This window comes from Xenopus laevis, chromosome 2L (genome assembly GCF_017654675.1).
Source record: "Xenopus laevis strain J_2021 chromosome 2L, Xenopus_laevis_v10.1, whole genome shotgun sequence".
NCBI classification, from domain to species: domain Eukaryota; kingdom Metazoa; phylum Chordata; class Amphibia; order Anura; family Pipidae; genus Xenopus; species Xenopus laevis.
The window spans coordinates 16,111,128-16,117,127 of NC_054373.1; the positions used below are offsets into that span (position 1 = coordinate 16,111,128).

The window sequence follows — 6,000 nt, forward strand, 5'->3', positions numbered from 1 at the left end:
GGGGGAAAATCGAGCCCCGCACGATGGATCGTCTCCCTGTCGCCGTTTCTGAAGAGGAGTGCAAGTGGAGTACCATTAAGTTATTTCTTAATATAGACTTTGCGAATTTAAAGTTAAATGTTTCTTGTGGGTTTTTTTTCGTTTTGTGCAAAAAAAATCATGTTACTGACCCTTTAACACCAATTTGCACATGTGCAGTTTAAGCCGATTCCTGACTTGGCCCAACAGCGTATGTTCCTGCAGACTTCATGTCGGCGGTGAGTCCCGAAAGAATACAAAGAGGCGGAAGATGGCACTCTGGAGCTCAACTGTGCTTCTCTGCATTTTAGGGTCAGGTTTTTCTTGATTTTTTTTTTTTTACTAATGCACAGTTGAGGGAGGAAGGGAGGGGGGTGCTTGTTTTTCCTTTAAATTGAATTCTGAATTCAAAAATAAAAATGCAATTTCTGCAGATTAGGCGTTCGTTCCACTAGACTTGGAAAAAAACATACTGTGGGTTGGTTACTAGGAGTTACTAAAAAAACAATGTGCTAATGCTTACTTATATTTCTATAATCATATTCTATATAGTGGTGACGCATTTAGGCAGCTCCTACTGCTTTACTACGTCATTCCCATCAGTCCCTGCCCCATAGAGCTTACAAGTTCCTCGTCATTCTCACTACACACGCAGTAGGGTCAGGTTTGTTTCCAGGAGTCAGTTAACCTTTAAGTTGCCTGCTTGGTCTTTAAATCATCAAGTTTCAGTAAATCAACAGTATCTATTGCCCTTATCTTATCCACTCCCCCATACAGTGCGACTAGGGTTGCCATCTTTTAGGTCTGGCCCTACCGGCCAGCGACGTAGGGGGCAGGGGTGAATCAGAGAGGGGCAGGGTTGTGACATTTCAATGATGTTCAATAGAGTAGGAGATGAACAGGAGCCTTACCAAGAAAAACTTCGTTGCCAAGTTTGCATTAAAAACATGAACAGGTATCCGTCTTGAGACCTTTGGTTAAACTATCACATGTCTAGTCACCTGACGCGTTTCATGCCTCATTCTGGCACTTCATTACACTTAGAGACGTGATACCCTATATGTGCCAAACATATAGGGTAGAATAAAGTACAGCATACTTGCCAACTGTCCCGTTTTTCGTGGGACAGTCACGATTTTGACAGCTCAACCCACAGTCCCGGATTGTTACTGAAACGTCCAGAGTTTCTCTTTGATCTCCTGCACTGAACAGCCAGAAAAAGATACAAAGTTTCTAAAACTTAATTGGCTTTTGGCAGAGAGCCCAGAACAGCCACCAGATGCACTTGGATACTTTTATAGCAATTTAAGATAAGCAAACAAGTAATTGTAACAATTTAAGATAAGCAGGTCTCTTGGGGAAATGGATTTGCAGCTTAAAGGGCAATTCACCTTCTTTAGCAAAACTGTAATACCACATAAAAAACACAGAAATGTGTTCAAACTTTCATAACCTGCCACGTTTTGTAAAATGAACATGGCAATTAGGGGGTGTGGCCACAAAAATGGGCTTGGTCCAAAAAATTACGCGTGGCAAATCTTTTTGTCCCTCTTTCTATTTCCAAAATGTTGGGAGGTATGAGTACAGGTATGGGGCCTGTTATCCAGAACTCAACCTAGGATTTTCCAGATAAGTGATCTTTCTGTAATTTGGATCTTCATACCTTAAGTCTACTAGAAAATCATGTAAACATTAAATAAACTCAATAGTCTGGTTTTGCCTCCAATAAGGATTAATTATATCTTAGTTGGGATCAAGTACAAGCTACTGTTTTAATATTACAGAGAAAAAGGAAATCATTTTAAAAAATGTGGATGAAATGGAATCTATGGGAGATGGCCTTTCTGTAATTCAGAGCTTTCTGGATAATGGGTTTCCGGATAATGGATCCAATACCTGATATGTAACAATCCGATCCAGTACAGGCGATAGCAAAGACCCAGAAAAGATCACTTCAGACAAGAAAGTGATGGAATATTGTGCTAACAAGTGTGATGCAATGGGCAGATAATTTAGCCAGAAAACTCATAAGCATTGTGGCTTATTGGTTGGGGAAGGCATACACCAGGGTCAGATAATAGGCATGAGGTCAGAATATGAATATCAACATAAGAGATAAGGAGCTAACCCGGAAATGCATAGATATAGGGACAGGACACAGGAGTGGACAAGACGGGGCCAAGGATGAGAATTAAAAGCAGAAAGTGGCCCATCAGCATCTGCACTATCCAGATCCATAGCAGGCAGGTTGTTATATTCTGGGAAGCTACTGGATTCTGCAGGCATTTCATTCAGGACAACAGAACACAAGAGTGGGTTGGCTTCATTCTGTTCTAGGTTGGACAGTGGGCCCCATACACCTGCTTAGTCTTGTCTCTCAAATGGTCATGCCACGCCCCTCAAAGCTACAGGTATATAAGAAATTGTTTGAGTCTATGGGGCCTCCCTAAATTCCCTGCGCTAAAGCTAGTGCACCCCTGTAGTTTATTCACTGCCCCTGCTCCATGTTCTTTAACCCTTGTAAACAGGGACGGGGGATTATTTGGCACCATGGTGGAGAGTTTAAAAAATTCCACAAAACAAAGTCATACAAGGTAAAGTACCTAACTGGGGTTAATCAAGTTGTTTGGTCTAGTGTAGGATATAATTGTCTACCCTCCATGGTGCATGAAGAAGGCCTCTAGGAGTAAAGCCACTCATTCACATATTGCACTCTGTAGTACCACCAGCACTGAATATATCATAAATACGACCAGCCCTCTCCCATGGGTATTCCAAATAATACTGATAACAAAAACTAACATTCACCAATGGCCTGCAGTTGCCCTCTGATGCCCACTGAAATATAGTTATCAGTCAGAAACACACATACCCTCAATGTATGATTTCCTACAGATACAGCCTGCAGGACACAATGTGGTTATAATTATTATTAACATGTATTTTTAGAGTGCCAACATATTGCGCAGCACTGTAAAATAAATGTGTTTAAGCAAATAAATTACATACACAGAATTACAGACATAACGACCAGTATAGCAGGTGAGGAAGGCCCTCTACAGAAGAGCTTACAATCTAAAGGGGAAGGGAATGAGACACAAGGCAAGATCAGAAATAAGCAGATGAGAGATGTAGTATATGGTATTGCATTTAGTAGATAATTAAGGGTAGGCTTCTCTAAATAAGTGTGTTTTGAGAGATATTTTGAAAGCAGAAAGGTTGGGAGAAAGTCAGACAGACTGTTGGAGAGAATTCCAGAGGAGGTGTGCAGCCCTTGCAAAGTTTTGAATGCAAGCGTGTGAGGAGGTAATGAGAGAAGAGTTGAGTAGCAGGTCAGTAGAGGAGTGTAGTAAGCGGTTGGGTGAGTATATAGAGATGAGTTCAGAGGTGTAGGGAGGGGCAGAGTTATGAAGTGCTTTGAATATCAGGGTCAGTAATTTGAATTTTATTCTGAAAGGTAGCGGAAGCCAGTGCAGGGATTGACAGAATGGCGAGGCAGAGCAGGAGCGGTTGCTGAGGTGTATATGCCTGGCGACAGTGTTGATTATGGACTGGAGAGGTGACAGGTGGGGAAGGCCAATTAATAGAGAGTAGCCTAGACGTGATATGATGAGTGAATAAGAATGTTGGCACCAGGACCGGACTAAGAATTTAAATGGGCCCTGGCATTTCAGGTACACAGAGGCCCAATCAGCCCCCACCAGGCCACTAAATACTGACTTTCTATGGCACCTTATAGCAGCCCCTCTGGCATTTGCCAGAACCCATAGATAGCCAGTCCGGGTCTGGTTGGCACATCTTGGGTAATAAATGATCGTATTTTGGATATGTTCCTTAGATGAAATTGACATGAAGTGACTGGATATGAGTAGTCAAGGACAGGGCAGAATCTAGGATAACCCCAAGGCCTGGTGAGATGGGGTGATAGTGGAATTGTTAACTACAATAGATACTTCTGGGATGTTATGGGTGTTAGTTGGGGGATAGAGAACCATTTCCATTTTAGAGAGGTTTAATTTAAAGTAGCGTTGTGACATCCAAGTAGAGATAACGGACAGGCAGGAGGAGACCCGAGTTAAGAGCGGTGTATTGAGATCAGGAGATGAGAGATAGATCTGACTATCATCAGCATAGAGGTGGTATTGGAGGAGGAGAAGGTGATCCATGGTATCAAATGCAGCTGAGAGATCAAGAAGTATTAGTAGTGAGAAGTGCTTGTTGGCTTTTGCTTTTAAAAGGTCGTTAATTAGTCACGCGGGCAGATTCGGGGAGATTTAGTCGCCTGGCGACTAATCGCCTCTTCTGCAGGGTGACAGTCGCCCAAAGTCGCCTCAAAAAAATTTCGGACGACTTCGGAAATCGAAGCGCCGCAAGTGCATTGGCGCTGTTGTTTTCTCATTATAGCAGGAGGAAGGCAGTTAATGGTTATTTAGCTTTTTATTCAGCAGCTCTCCAGTTTGGCTGGAAAGAGTCAGAAGGAGGCAAATTATTAAAAAAAACTAAAATTAATAATGAAGATCAATTGAAAATTGTGCCAGAGTGGGGTGCCCTGTATCATGATCCAAAGATTGTACAGCCTGTGCTTCTATAGACCTGGAAAATTATAGTCAAGTCCATTGTGTTTGGCATTTTAATGGGCACTTATCTGTACCCTAATTAGCACCCAGCTCTGTAAATTAAACATATGTGTCTTACTTATTTCTATTTATACAAATACTTACACCAACAAAGCAGCTTGCCTTGCATGCAGCGTGCCCAATAGACCCTAGCAAAATAGCAACCCTAGTGGTCACTGCTCGGCTGAAATCTATGGAAAATGCCAACATGAGTTCAACTGGGACATGGTACAGGTCTGGGATCAGTTATCTGGAAACCTGTTATCCAGAAAACTCCAAATTATGGGAAAGACATTTCCCACAGATGCCATTTTATCCAAATTATCCACATTTTTAAAAGTAATTTCCTTTTTCTCTATAATAATAATAAAGTATCTTGTACTTCATCCCAACTAAGATATAATTTATCCTTTTTGGAAGTAAAACAAGTTGTTTTTTTTTTTTTTTTAATGTTTACATGATTTTCAAGTAGACTTAAGGTATGATGATCCAAATTACGGAAATGTATCCGGAAAACCCGGGATCCCGAGCATTCTGGATAACAGGTCCCATACCTGTACAGCATGCATAGGGCTGCTTTATATAGAGAAGTGTAAAGCTTGGAGAGTTTAGCATCTGTTGCTTTAGTTGCCCTTTACAGTGACTCGTTTAGCAACTTATCTCTGTAGATACCCTTTCCCTGTGTTTGTGTGAAGTTCTAGTGCGGGAAATATAGTCCTTTTGCTGTACAACTCCCAGCACCCTTGCATGATCAAATGAAAACCAATGCAATGTAAAGCAATGATACATATTAGCAGATACACCTCCATTTACCAAACACAGGCTCACACTGTTGCCCCAGAGTTTTCTTACCTTATAATCTCCTTTGTGTCGTTGGAGTTCCTCTGCCTGTATCCCAAATTTCTCTCTCTTCCTCTCTCACCACATACAATTTTGTGCCAAAAAAACCCTACATTCTTGCAAAAGAGCAAATATAGCAAAGTGAGTGATAAGGAGCACATCAGAGCACCGTCCCATTGGCCTTTCCTTCTATATCTCAGCTGTGCATGTCAGCTGACTGGACTCGCACCCCTCCTACTGTGCTTCCGACTGTGGAAAATGTCCCTTTTTTTAACAGAAATACTATATTTTGAGCTGCATTAAGAGGAAGTTAACCTTTTTCGTCATAAGACAATTTTATGCTAAATTCCCCCAAAATATGCTCGGATACAATTTATTATCATAGTAATTTTAAGACACATAAAGTGTTTCTACATTGAAAGTGAAATAGATGTTTTTATTCTGCTTTTTCCAGTCCACTCGGTATAGAGGGAAAAGTAGGTGTGACCAGTGGTCCATATAAAATCACTTGTTCTTGCTTTACAGC

The 6,000-nt window shown here is 41.3% G+C and overlaps 1 protein-coding gene across 1 annotated transcript in view; it reads right to left on the reverse strand.

The window, feature by feature from the left end:
* bach1.L (BTB and CNC homology 1, basic leucine zipper transcription factor 1 L homeolog) overlaps positions 1 to 5,655 on the reverse strand; it is a 37,738-nt gene extending 32,083 nt beyond the window's left edge. The window contains exon 1 of the mRNA XM_018245955.2: positions 5,487 to 5,655. The gene's annotated coding sequence lies outside the window, so the exon portion shown is untranslated. The remainder of the gene's footprint in view (positions 1 to 5,486) is intronic.
* Between the last annotated feature and the right edge of the window lie 345 nt (positions 5,656 to 6,000).